Source organism: Ixodes scapularis, unplaced genomic scaffold (genome assembly GCF_016920785.2).
Source record: "Ixodes scapularis isolate PalLabHiFi unplaced genomic scaffold, ASM1692078v2 PGA_scaffold11__112_contigs__length_91849675, whole genome shotgun sequence".
Taxonomy (NCBI): Eukaryota; Metazoa; Arthropoda; class Arachnida; order Ixodida; family Ixodidae; genus Ixodes; species Ixodes scapularis.
In genome coordinates, this window is record NW_024609837.1 from 61,560,786 (window position 1) to 61,575,801 (window position 15,016).

Sequence of the window (15,016 nt, forward strand, 5' to 3'; positions counted from 1 at the left end):
GACCGCCACCTCCCCACTGCCTATAACATAGGTGACGAAGTCCTCTTGTGGTCTCCCCGGCGAGCACCGGGCAAGTGCGAGAAGTTTCTTAAACAGTTTGTTGGCCCTTTTCGTGTCATCCGACAGCTTTCCCCAACCAATTGTGAAGTCGAGCCTGTTACGCCGCACCGCGACCTTCGCTCCAAGTCCTCCGACGTGGTACACATCAGCCGCATGAAGCCCTATTACCGCCAAGACTCATAATCTAAACGCGCCGGATGACCGGCGCTTACAACACCGGGGGGATATTGTAAGGAAGAAGTGGCACGGACAGACAGGCAGGGGTTTGACCAAGCGCGCGCTCGGCACGGGCGCTTCTTGAATGCTGTACCGCCATTCATACTGGTCGCATTTTCCTCCTATCTTCTATTAAATCTCTTTTATCAACGTCTCAACAATATATATATATATATATATATATACATATATATATATATATATATATATATACAGGGTGCTTTTTTTAAGCTTAACAGATTTGTTTTAAAAAAGCCGTGAAAGTTACAGTTATGCCGCTTAGGGAGGTGAGTTATTCGGCCAGGGGGACATATTATAGGGGGCAAATCGGAACAATCAGTCGGCTAATTAATTAAAATTCGTCAATTAACTTTTAATTAATAAAAATAGACATATGGTTCCAATCAGACACTTGCTCAGCGTCATCGAAAGCCACTAAATTAGTAATTTTCAGTAAGACTTTGAGCGCGTGAGAAGCGTAGTAGTGCACTAAAGTTACCACTCGTGGAGCACGTACAGAGCTAGCGCATGCGATAAGGCGCCCGCGCGATTTTTCCGTCTCTTATCTAGCCCCACCCTTGTTGTACCTGCTCCAGGAGTGGTAACTTTAGTACAATACTACGCTTCTCACGCGCCGAAAGTATTTCTGAAAATGACTGATTTAGTAGTTTTCGATGACGCTGAGCAAGTTTTTAATTGGAACTTTATGTCTATTTTCATTAATTGAAAAGTTAATTAGCGAATCTTAATTAATTAGACGACTGACCCTTACAATTAGCCCCCTATGATATGTCCCCCTGGCCGAATAACTCACCTCCACAAGCGGCATAAGTGTAACTTTCACGGCTTTTTTTAAACAAATCTGTTAAGCTTAAAAAAAAACTTGTATGTATGTATGTATATATATATATATATATATCAAGGTGTCGAACCGGAACCGAGCCGAACCGAAAACCGGAACCGAACCGGTATTTTTTCCGGAACTGAACCCGAACCCGAACCGTTATATTGTTATCGCGATGAACCCGAACCGGAACTGAACCGGAAAAAAAATAACGGTTACCGGCTCATGTCAAAACGGTTCGGCCACGCGCTGTTGACAATGAATGTGCTATCAATGCCATTTGTTTTTTAAGTGCCGTCAACTGACACATACCTCGCTTACATATTTTTCTTCTCCACTCAGTCGTAGGAATATAAACGCTGCATCTATGAATCTTGACAAACGCTGCATCCGTGCATCTTGACATAGGAACCAGTATTGCGCTGGTCGCGGCTTGCACGGAAAAAAGAAAATTGGAAGGCTGTGCAAAAAAAAAAAAAAATCGCGTCACGGGATTTTATTTTCCTACAATCTCGTAAATCCTAAATGCTGCTGTGTGCTCATTTCATAACACGTTTCTAGAACGTGATGTTGCAATTTTTTTTTATTTTGATGTTATTTTGATGTTATTTTGATTTTGTTATTTTGATGTTGCAATTTGTCATTTATAATTTCCAAACCGGTTCGCGAACCGGTTCAGCGCCCCGAACCGGTTCGCGAACCGGTTCGCGGATCGAATTAATCGAACCGGAACTGAACCGGAACAAAATAAATTTACCTGAACCTGAACCATAACCGAACCCGTATTTTTTTCGGTTCGACACACTGAAATATATATATATATATATATATATATAAACTTTGCTTAATTTAACTAAATATTGTAATCAGCAAAATACAAACCTAACATATATATAACGATACGTTCCATTTTTTTAACTGTAACGGGACCGAATTCCTTTTTCACAGATGTAACTTGTAATTGGAATGTGTTCCAAAAATCAGAAGGAACGAGGAACGAGCTTTCGTTCATTTTTTTTTCAGGAGCGTGTACAACACTGCAATTAAGTAGGTTGCCGCTATATGTTCTGATCGGTATAAAGGTGGTGGTCTGGGCCAGTCGATGAGCATTAAACATGGTAAAGATCAGCAAGAAAGTGCAGGAAACACGAGCAAAATACATAGGACTGACGCTGAAATCTCAGCTCAATATTTTATCCACAGGAGAAGAACAAACAACTAGAACAGAGTGGTAATGATTAAACATGGTCAATTGTTAAAATAAGGAAAAAAGGTAGGAAAAAATAGAGGAGCCAATACAGATGCTAAATTCACAACTTAACAATTCATTCACAAGAAAAGCGCAGAGAGCAAGAACAAAGTAGTTTTTTTGGTTGCACAAGTTATCGCATAACTTAAAACAAGTAGCCTGACGATATGGATTTGCAGTTGCTTTTGCAGTACCTAAAAATGGCCCAAGTTTGATCCAAGCTGCCCTTAAATTTGGATATACTTCCCCTACAAAAATGTAAAAAGAAAACTCCATTTGTGCCCTGTACCTCGTGCGTAGTGTACAGCATCCTCTTAACATATGGTAGAATGAATTCAGTACAAACTGTGCGGTGTATAAGTGACAGGTCACTAGAGCTTAACCTGTCTCTCTTAGATCAACGGTGGGCGGTCATCTACACATGCACTTTCAAGCTTGTTCTTACAGTCCAACTCTGGCTAGAACCACTATCATGGGTCGATATAAGAAAAAAAATCTTCAGCGAAATTTACGAGACCTTTATCACACAAGGTTTGGGGGAGCGCTGTGTGAGCACACTTTTAGTAGCACTATCTGAAAAAGAAGCATCGTTTTTAAACGCTTCAATGATCTGAAGTCAACTCCTTGCCCCATGACTGCTTGCGCCATGAGCACGTGCCTGTTTGATATATGTCATCTTCTGTGGTTTTATCTTCTAGATGAAATATTGAGCTCAGAGTTCAGCGTCTCTCTGTCTCGTATTTTTCCTACATTTTTCGTTGGTTTTAACCATGTTTGTTCTGATCACCTCTTTCTAGAACTGCTTACTCGCAGGTTTGAGTATTCATTAGTTTTTATTATCTTTTTAAGTTTTAGCATGCATGTAAATCCCAATGTCTAAAATAAACTCCCAATGGTGTTTCAAACAATTGGATTTTTGATCTATGGTTCACAGTCCTTTGGGCATCCAAAGAACTGAAAATGTTGAAGGGGCTCTGAAGGGCTGAAGGGTCTGAGGAGCTGAGGAGTCGGATGGGTCAAGGGGTTTGATTATCATTAGAGGGTATCATTACACATCAGGGCTGAGGTAACTTTTAATATAGGGCTTTCCCGGCTTTTTTAAACAAATCTGGAAATATAAACTCTCTGCATATTACACTTCATAGCAATTAGCACCACCATTAAAACAAAATTAGAGCAAATCGATCACTGCGAAGTTTATAAAGATTCACTGGGCACAAATTAAAAGTTCAAAAGATTTATTGCGCAAATATGTTATTAAGGTCATGTTTTTTAATCATTTGTAAGTTATCTTTATTCCTTAGCCCGACATATTCGCATGAGTCGAACAATAGTTCTTCATATATTTGAATCCCAACATGGCAAAAAATTTCAAGCTTGACAAGTTTTATTAGATGAAATTTGACGAAACTACGCGGGTGTCAAAGGAATGTTATACTTGTTTTGCTTTTACTCATATCCTTGGCCTCTCGCATTTTTTTAAGTGAGGATAACACAGCGTCTTTGAATTCTCCTTTCACAATCAAATCTTGAAGCTTTTTTTGTAAAACGCCTTTTAAAGCAGATGGTGACTTCGCCTTCAGACAATATGGAGCTGGAGGCGGATTGACCGGATTCCCGTTGGAATTCATCATTTCGTACTGCTGATGAAGCAAAAAAAAGTGAAGATATGTACCATTTTTACCTGCAAGGAGTAAAATTGTAACAAATGTATATTTTGATGAGCGGCTCTCGTTTACATACTCAGATTTAGTGAGTGTGCAAATTTGACCAAGAAAAAATATCCACTCTTTGATCCAGTCTTAACAAATGTATAAATTCTAATTTTCATATAGCGGCAGTCGAACAGCAGTACAGACTGTCCCGAGATCACTTTTGATTAACACCTTATGTTATAGACGTTTCTTAAATATTTGCATGCTTTAAGTGGTGCGCTGTCTGATTAGGGCAAAAAAAAATAGTGCACAACAATTATTGTGTTTTTTGTTTATGAAATGCCTTCATGACAACAAAAAAGAAAACTGTAAATTACGGATTCAGCTTCCTATCAATAGCTCCGTTCTTTATTGCGATATATTGAAGAAGGGTAGGATTTGTTTTACAAAAATACTTTTGGGTATTATTGTTTATTATCGCACAGTTAATAATAATTGATGATAATAGTTCCTCTGGTCTTCAGTCACACTGGTATTTATTGAGGATTAAAAATATAACGAGGAATAAACTATTGTAAGCCGATCCACTTTTCGTGAAGATGGAGGACCAGCGAAGCTGTTATCTTTACGACAACTTTGCGGCAACTATACGACACCTATACTATTCACATATGATTGGAATGAAGACATGCACACAACTTCGTTGTTTAATTGTATTTATTTAAATCTTAGTGACTAAAGTTATCATTGCCTTATGGTCACTATGGTAAACCGCCATTGGTTGTTTTTTTACTTCGGATACGTTCTTGCAACGCGTCAGGTCGATATACGTTCTGTTATTCGTCGTTGGTGTAAGTATACGTGTTGGTTTACGATTATTTTAGGTTTTACAGTGACTTGGGGCTCTTTATCAGCGATGTTGATAAAGAGCCCAAGTCTCTTTATCCGCATCGCGAAAGCTAAAGAAAAGGATAGATTGGTGCGTTCTGCCCTCAGCCTCGTTACTGCGCACTCTTAGCTAAGTCGCTAACCGTAGATGACAATGAGGGATTAGGACCTCAATATCTAAGAATGCCAAGGAGGGCTGACTCAGGCGGGTTGCCCCCCCCCCCCCCCCCTTTTTTTTATACTCGCCACGACCAATCGGAACGAAGGAGCGCCGTTTAAACTGGAGTTTTGTGTTAACATCCATGGACATATTTTTTCCAAATTTAGCACATAACAGCTTCGCTGTAAAAAGGACTGTTTCACGCGCAGATTCCGTAGGTGCCAACCCATGTGGCAGTGGCGCCATTTACTTTGTTTACCCTTAAAAATTGTCGTTCCTGGACTTATATGGAACAGTCTGGATATGGATATATAAGGAATTGGGCAGATATAGCCAGATACGCATAGAAGGTGCATATATGGCTCCTATATGTGTGTCCGGAAATATCTGCCAATTCCTTATATGCAAGGAACTAATCCCATATAAGGACCTTGTAGTTGAGTATGTATCAGCACTATATATACTAATCTTATATATGCTACCTGCAGTCTTCTAGCTGTCTAGAAAACTACGTGCTGAAAGCTGAGAAAACTCTAACACACCTTGTGGCCAACGTGTCACACGTACGCATGCACACACAAACACCACTGTTCAATAGAAGAAATATAACACCACTGCTGCCAGGACGTGATGAAATAATGAAAACAAAAAACGAAATGTGAAAAAAAAAATAGACAGAAACTCAAAATTATATTTAAAAAAAACGTGAAGAGGCCACACATCTCTACGGCACAGGCATAAACTTAGGTGAGAAGGCACACTGCTCGCTCCTGCGATGTTTGTTTCGCTCCCGCTTTATGAAACAAATCAGTGGATGTAAAGCGAGTGCTAGCGGGGACACGAACCTTGAGCCTCATTTGCTTACCCGTCAGAATTAAGCACTTGTGATAATATCACGAATGCCGAAGTCTGTAAACACTGCGCAGCAGAGAAGCCTTCTACGCATGCAGACATAGTGTAGAAAAGCAAAGCGGCAAGATACCAGAGGAAAATATTTATTTGCAACGACCATTGCAACCAGAATGCAAAACTAACGAATCAATACAATTTTCATACGTAGCTTCGATACGCGACACATCGCTCAAAATTTGATCATGCAACGCTCGAACGACGTGATACGTAAATGAACTTGACGGCGTACTTAGGATATAAAGAGCGAACTTCAAATGAAGGCGTCGCACAGCACAACCACAAGTAAAGCCTTTGGAAAGCAACTCGTCAGCGCTTGAGACGGAACGCGGTAATGTAGATACACACGGCCCAACCCCCTGCTCCCCAGTCTCGAATTGGAAGCCTGCCAGAGACTCCCGCAACACGAGGACCAATAAAAATGAGGGATTTCACAGACTGTAGGCAGGTGGCCCTGCGACCACCTCCGATCCCGGGCCTGCTCAACAGGTGAACCGGACTGCCACTTCGTCGTCCTCGTCCCACGCCGCTTCCTCAGCCCAGGTTCAGCGCTGCTTCATCGGTTCAGCGAGGACTGTTTTTGGCATTGCAACCAGGTGCCTGCGTGCTGAACATCCGCTTAGACCACAACTGCTGCTGCAAACCAGTAAAGGCCGCGTAACCAGATAACGTCGCGTAACAGCCAGCTTAGGGTCCAGCAGCTAGGCTCGGTCATAAAAAAGATATTTTCTTGGCGTCCAGCAGATTGGTGCGCGTGATTCGGAAAATTCGGTAGTTCCAGACGTAGAAGACGACAAAGTATATAAAAACGAGCTTTCAGTCAGCGCGGTTCGTTTGAATTTTTTTCTTTCTTTTTCGTGGATAGGAAGTGAGTGTACAGTGGGAATACACTTTTGCAGTAGTGCGCTGAAGTGTGTTAAAATGAGCAACCAACTCACCCAAGCTGCTACGTCAACGGGAGAAGTGTGTTTCAGCGTTTCGCCGCAGCGGAGTGCCCGTTACATGACTCTCCGCTCATCTGTTGTCTGGCGCTCTAGCCTTCCACTATCGGCGACCGCGTGGCTATGTTAGGAGACTATGTTACTGCATATCGCGGCACGTGCACACTCCTGTGTACATTTTTATAAACGTTGAGAAGCCACTGTTGATTAGTAGACCCACCCTAAGAACTGCGTTGAAAGATGCTCTCAATCAAAATGATCACACTAAAACATAACACATTTCATAGTATATGTTGACCTCTGTGTCCATCTCAACAGGCGTGGAACTCATAAAAGCTCGTAGGTTAGTAGTATTTTTCCTGCAAGGTCTATGATGGGGTGGGCCAGCGTTGGTAGCAATTTGTTTGACTGTCAGAGTTCAAGCCTCCTTTTTTCTTTGCTTTTCCGTTGGCGTCAACACTTTTTTAATTTAATCTTTGGCAAACATTCTTCAGCAAGATGTTAGTGCTGGACCACAGTACCTGTTTAGGATAAGCTCGCTTGTGTGCCCGCCCTCAAATGTGTTGAAGTCAGATGAGTCGTCACTGGCTAGAAGTTCTACAGTGAGCTTTGCGACGGGCTGGCGCTAGTTCGGCATCCGCAAGTACTGTGATGCTTCGAGAGTTGTGGCACAATTACCTAGCTGTTTGTAACCACATTAACGGCAAACAGTCTTCTGCCAAGTGCCATGACAATATCATAGTCCTTTTCCGGGTCAAAAACTCATAATGATTTGTCTGTCGTCAACCGGACCCTGCATTTGTCGCATTTCAGCCTCTTCAACGTGGCATGAATCGCATATCCTGCCACGTAAACTAAGACAGACAGGATGTCTTTTAATTTCAAGAGCGCTTTTTCAGACACTACTCGGTTGCAGCTGGGCTGTGGAGCATCCGTGCGTTTGTAAAGATCTTGCCATTGCTGGTCTTCGTCAATGTCTCCTTTGGAAGTCAGCCGTCTTCGGCAGTGTGCTTTGGAGGCGCAATTTCTCTTCCGCTTCAAATACCTGCCCAAATGAGACATGATATTGGAAGCCAGCCAGTTGTCTCTGTTTCCCAAAGCGTGCTTCTACTCTGTTAGTCTGTATCTTCCCCGGGAGGGCGTAGGATAGCTCAAGTTCATCAAAGTAGAATCTGGCAATCTCGAAGAGTGCCCGAGATGTTTCCTGTAGAGCACCATGGGTGTCACTTGTAAGCTTGCCATCATCAAAACCTTTATTCTTCCAGGCACCCAGCCAGTCCAAAAACTTGTGCATAAACTCCACCTTGGGATTGTCCACTGAAGGGAACACTGGTTTTTGGAAGTCGTCCATTCGCGCGATTCCTTTGTATCAAGTTTTCACATTTACAATCTTCCAGCATTTGAGTATAATCTCGATGAACGTTTCTGTTTCCTCACAGTGTGGAAGGTCCGAACCTGATCCCAGGAAACTAAGTGCATAAGGCAGGGACTCGTGAAAGATCTGCAGAGCAACTTTCACATTTTTTCGTTCAAGGTTCAATGGATTCAAAGCCTTCCTTGAAACACTGTGGCCGTAGCGCAGGACTTGCTCGCATTCCAAGTTGTAAGCCTCCCTGATGGCTTCAAAAGATGCCTGCAGCATTAGCTCCCCTGTCGACTCCTCAAACTCAGGAAAGTAAAAGCAAAGCCTGTAGCTCTTTTGGTTGAGTCAATTGTTCCGAATGCACTTGATGATGTGTACGCCGTGAATGACGAAGAACAGTGGCCTGTCAGGGTCAGAGGGGTGTGGATAGCGAACTTGTGGTTTTTCAGGGTGGGGGCTCATGAAATAGGACATCGCTTTTCTGTTGATGGAGTTATTGTCACTGAAGATGCACACAGCCCGGTAGCCAATCTTTTCCTCCTCTCACAAATCACGTCTCTTAGCAACTTGAGCAGAAACTTTGTGTCCGCTCAATGCACAGGAACAATGTGAGCTACTTCCTTCCTTGAACTTGCATGTGAGGCTTTGTACCACAAAAACCAGGGTCGGTGTTGGCCGGTTCTGTAGAATTGAACGCCGCGCCGGTGATACTTCCACCTTTGTAATCAAAACAGAGTTTGATTTGGACCTCGTCTACCATAAGAGTTACAACGCTTTGCTGATTGTCAAGCTCAAAAATATTTTCAAGCAGCTGAGGAATGTGGGTTTTTCGTGCTTTGCTTGGGGGTTCATTTCATACGTAGAGCAGACTGACCGGATAGTCATGGCGTGTGGATGAAAAACGCTTTTACTGCTGTGGACCTATTGGTAGGCATGAATAGATATGGTAAAAAATATATGCAGCAGAAGATAATGAGGTTGACAGAGTAGCGCCTCCGGTCCTTTTTCTTTGAGAGCAGCTCCAGCTGCTCGCAGAGGAACTGGATGGCGTACACCGTGTCCTTCTCTGATGTCGTCGACAACATGCTGAGCAACTCGCGAATTGCCTCAAACATTTCCTCGTCTTTGTTTTCGTTAGTGCTTTTGTTGCTTACGACGCCATCTCAATTTTAGATGCCCTCCAGGTGGTCCATCACCGCCCTTTTGCTCTTGACATCTGATGGGATGCATAAGTTTGATCCCAGTCTTCTCGGCGTTTGCACCACGTGAAGAGTAAGGCTGAAGCCGAGTTTACAGCAATCGAGTATTTGATACACTGTGCTGGGTTTTCAACAATGCACCAAAATGAGCCGACCACTGCTTTCAAGAGCTTGCCAGAATGCACACTGCTTGCTTCTTATGTGGTCGGCAAGATCTTTTGGGCTCAGCAACATATCTCATTGGTCGCTGACAAACGTTCCATGGAGTCGGCCACAGCGGTTTCAATGGCTCTTAAGTCGAGGAGCATTCTTCGAGCCTCAGGGGCTTCTCTTGCTTGTGATTGATCTGTAGAGAGGTAGCCGGGGCAGTTTGGAAACCTGCTAGGCATTGCCCCAGGGAGTAGGCGGAGATGTTTTAATGAAACGGTAACCTGGGACCCTGTAGCGTCATCTACGTGTGACGCTACACCCACCTCTCGAAGAATGTCACTCACCGTGAAGTGGCACTCGCACACCTGAAACACAATTTTGCCTTCGTATAAGTGACAGCAATATGTCAGTACTTTTTATTTGGTTCCCACGTGTCCCGCGAAGTACAGATGTCTCGATAATATATTCGTGCACAAACACACGTGTCAACATTTTTTTTCACGCGCACGTCATTTTACACGGATAGATGTTACTTTTTTACACGCCTCCTTTCTTTTTACAATGCTTTACAGCATAAACAAAACCGAGGAGAACTTGCAGTTGTCCAGTCGTAGTAATAGAATAACTTGTTTAACTTGTAGTTCAACGTGAGCGCGTTGGCGAAGTTAAATAAAACGGAAGGAATAAACATAGGGAAGGACAGTTCCTATATTTTCAGGATAGTCCCTATGCAGGGTAGGGCCTTTAAACTGGCCACTTGGCACAGCACTCAACGCCATATAAGTCCCTGAGAGGAATTACACGGGTTCTTTATGAACAGGCCGTCAAAGTACCTGTTGAACCTCGAGTTTTCGACGTAAACTGTCGAACGTAACCAAATACTACTAACTTGCTTGGACACATTGAACTGTTTCTGAATGACTCCCGACATGATGCCAACCGATATGAGTCATTCGATGGAAGCTGAGGAGACTTAGGAAGCGACTGAAACAGTACAATAGACCGGCGAATCGAAACAAGGAGGAGTTCTTACCCTGCTTTGTTCGGACACAAGAAGCTTCTGCCGAAAGATGGCTCTTGTCCACACTTTTCGCAGGTCACCGTCACGGGGAAACTTAAACACAAGGACTTTTTCGGGGTTTTTGTAATTAACGCGACATCCCGTAGCTCAAAATTTGTTCGGCATGCAGATCCGCCAATCAAACACGCGCGCGCGTACGTTTTCAAACAAGACAGGGCAGACGGGGCAGGCAACGGGTGGAGAAAAACAAAGAAACAGTGTGAACAGTTCCAACGGTTCTTCCCGATTTGAACAGCTAAGCCACGCACGCTGCGGTGGGCAGGTTAGCGGCGCATCGTGCGCCACCACCTTCGCTAGGCAACCGCTGGGCAAACGGAACTCGCCGACGGGAGCGCCGGTAGCGTATGCGGCCACCGCCACCCACCTCATGGCCCCTAACACTGATCTCAATGTCAATTGCTGGATTGCGCTTCCCCGCATGTTCGCTGCAGCGCGAGTGAAACCGCCGGACGGCCATCTTGCTCGTAGACGATTTGCGGTCGGTTTTACTAGCGTTTTGCTGTGGTTTTCCAGCGTGCTATAGACACGTTTTCTACTTGTTCGTCGTCATTCACCGAGGAAGTTTTTTAAGACTCGGTGTAACCGTTGAGACTTACCGTTGTGAACACGTGGAAAATTTTACGAAAGCGCAATGCCGCAGGAAAAAGGCACAACTCCTCGAAAGCAATTTAGCCGGTCTCGCGGCGGGGTCAAAGCTTCCTTGGCACGCCGAAGTGCTGCGTCTCTGTGCCTTCGCATGTTTAGATACCAATCAAGAATCGACGCCGTGTGGATGTGTTTTGTGAGTGCGACGTGCCTGAAGCCGTATGTACCTCTGGGCAGCGTTTAACTTTTACTCTGACTGTATTTGTAACTTGCGGCACTCGCGGTCCAGAAATGAGCTTGATCCAGTGTCCAGTGGCGACGGAAGAGGCGGAAAAGGTGCGTCTGTTTTTCGTTGTTAGACGATTTACAGAATACTGCACGCAACAGCTCCTCATCACTGATAGTGCTGGCTCATTATGGACCTACTTAATTGCACTTGACGTTCGAGCGCGACTCACCTAATTGTGATTGGTCAACAGATTGCACGGGACCATATGGGATTTGCGCTTCAAAGATTTTCATTCTCGCCGTCTTGTACTTTTGCCTTCGAAAACCCTCCTTGCTCCACAGTGTTTCTCTATTCGTGCACCAATGTAATCCAGAGTAGATTTGGAACATAGCCATGGTTAATAGTGCATAGGAGCATGTACAGATTCCCCCCTTTATTGATAGCAACTCACGGGAACAGCTGAACAATCCAGAACTCCATGGTTGATATGTACATATATATCATCAAAGACATCTACGCGCGACACACCTTCAAAACTTTGGCGTGCCGTCGATTCTTGATCGGTATCCAATCGTGCGAAGGCACAGATACACAGTACTTCGGCGTGCCAATGATGCTTTCAACACTATGCTTGCTTTCAATGAGTTGTGTCACTGAGTTCTTATGGGACCTTTTTGTAAGGGATAGCCTTTGATTCCGAGCAATATTTACTTGCTTTTATTAATGGTATTTTTTTTGGCGATGCTTTAGGTATGTTTTCTATAACAGAAAAAAACGCATAATTTTTTATTATATATCTTGTTGTACAAGCTCTGACTTGTAGGTCATACTTTTTTTTCTTCAAAATAAACAATATATGCCATTCTATATAAAGCAGAATGTTCTACGTGCTGTTCTGATTTAGTAAATCTATTTTTGAACTACAAAAGAGGGAACATGCAGGAAGGCAAAATACAAAACAGTAACTATCATAGAATAATAAAAATTAACGCAAATGGCTGCACCCACCTTGGCGAAATTCGAGCGATCCCTTGACGGTGACGTGCGCCACATATACAGTTCGTTCATTGTCCAACAGTGGCAGCTGTATTTGAAGGTCATCACACTTGACAGGACAACGAAGGGTATCCCTCCCATTTTCAATATGTATTCCACAGTTTCCGTCGCGTCGAAACTTAAAACTAAGACCGAAGATACGCGCCGTGCGATCCTTGCCAAGTTTTATTCTGCGGCCACTCACGGAGTCAAGATGGTCAGGCATTTGGAGATGGTACATGCTTGTATTTAATCGCTCGTGAATTTCCCGTTGAACCATTCTAACAAATACGTCCAGAAAACTTTCAAAATTTATCACTCTTTTATCTCGTTGTAAAGCTGAAACAAAATCAATTAACTGAGTAAGCGGCTTGAAGACTGAACTTTTAAAATAATGCATGTATGAGTTAGGTGTGCTTAAAAAGAGGACATAAATTTAGGACATTTTCAAACACAGTTGGTTTTTATGAAACAAAATATTGGCCCATATAAACATGTCTAAAAACTGCTTTCCGGCCGACGGATTTTTGCGACTCCCTCGACCCCTATAAGCCAGACTCCCCCTCCTGGGCTGTGGAGACCCGGTCAGCGTGCATCGCCACTTGCGTTCTGCATTCGTTGTTTTATTGGCCATCCTTTAAAGTTTTTAGTTCGTTTGACCATTGAGGATGCTTACCCTTCTTGCTATATTTTCCTATGTGAAAATAAGTCAATATCGGTGCTGCTTGCCTGCTCGGCCTTTGCGGGAAACGAAAGATGAAAGTGAACGTCAGACAGCCCGCGACCGAGGGCGGCTCGATATTTTTTGGAAAAATATCTTCGCTGAGATAATCTCCGGAAAGCCTTCCCGGTTATCTTCGCGAAAATAGCTGATCGTGTGCGAGGTACGAGATGGAGCAAACAAGGAACGTTCCTTTACTTTGGTGCTGTGCAAAAAACAAGCTCCCTTCAAAACGTGCCTTAAGGCGGATTCCGTCTGATCGTCGTAAAGTGACTGTCGTCGATACTGCAGACTGGATAGGTTGTGTGATTTGAGATCTTCCTTAAATAAACATTGTTCGAATGACGCGTCACATTGGGGTACGTCCAATATAATATATGGGTGACGCTTCACGAATTTCATGTTTTGAGCGGAGAATACGGTTATGCATTTAGGCTGCGTTGTTTCTTCAGATATATTCGACAGCTAAGACCTTTGTAGACTAGGATGGTTGAGTGCTTGGCGCCGTGAAACATTTGCGTAAAATGAAACAAAAGTCCTAGTTGCTTGAAGGGAATGTAAGTGCGCAAACGAGCTGGTTTAAATTGAACAGGACATACACTCTAAAAAAAGGGTGTCGTCTTACACTCTATTGACCCATATAACGCATCCCAAAACTTTAGGTCGTGCACTGGCGTCGAACAGACGGCCCCAAATTTTACGAGGTGCTTGATAACCGAGCGGTACAGCTTAAAAAAAATGGCTAATGTACGTTTTACGGACTTCAGTATAAAAAATCGGAGTTTTCTTGGCCCTACTGCAAAACTTCCGTGTCCTTTTTAGAGCACAGCTCTTAGGCGCCCGTTTCCGGCTTGAGCGGCGTCGGCGTCGGCTTCGGCGCCGACGCCGAAGCCGACGCGAAGCCGACGAAAAATAAAAAAAAAACCTGCAAATTTTTTTTTGGGACACCCTGTATTTTTTAACTTTTCTTGTGTTTTATACAACACCTTAAAATCATATAACGCTTCCAACGTGTTGCTCGTTCATGACGCTCGTTCGTGACAACTTCTTCAAAGAAGACGACTCAACATATTCTTTGTGTACTATAAAAAGTAAAGGGTACGTACCAGTAATATGGCATTTGCCTATCAGTAGTAGATAAAGTGGCATTGTTATGATGTAGCGTTGAAGCATGACACTCAATTGTTGCGAGGTGTCTTCTGCGAGAGCAGAAACATATATCTGCGAGAAAATATTTCAGTCACAGATCAAACTTATGGATTCGATTTGCGTGCACATTTAAAACAGAATGCTTATTTTATGAACACAATCACAAGTGCGTTGTAGTAAGAAGGGCTCGCGTTCCTGAAATCTTTGCCGTAATTAAAAAGGCCTTCCTGAATCAAATTGAAATTTTAATTTTGCAGTCGTGCATTGAGCTTTGTAAGAGGCTACCGTTACCTCTTTTACGAGTACGCGTACTTGCGACCATCACTTGATATGAAAATAGCAACCTAGCACTCTTAATAATAGCACGAAGTAATTTTCGTGTTTGATAACATGAAAATATTATGTTAGCTAGTTTAAGATAGCCTAGGACGGTGGGTTTTTAGAGCAGTTAATTTATTGCTCTCCTTAATCGACCGCAGAGGGTCTCCCTTATGTGGCGTGGTTCACATAAGGGGGAGAAGACATCAAAATACATACTAACTAGCACTAAAAAAAACGAAAAAACAATTGTCAGATTTTTAT

General features: G+C 43.2%; 1 pseudogene; it reads right to left on the minus strand.

Moving 5' to 3' along the window:
- Positions 1 to 3,790: 3,790 nt before the first annotated feature.
- LOC120836280 lies at positions 3,791 to 14,458 on the minus strand (annotated as a pseudogene).
- Positions 14,459 to 15,016: the final 558 nt, after the last annotated feature.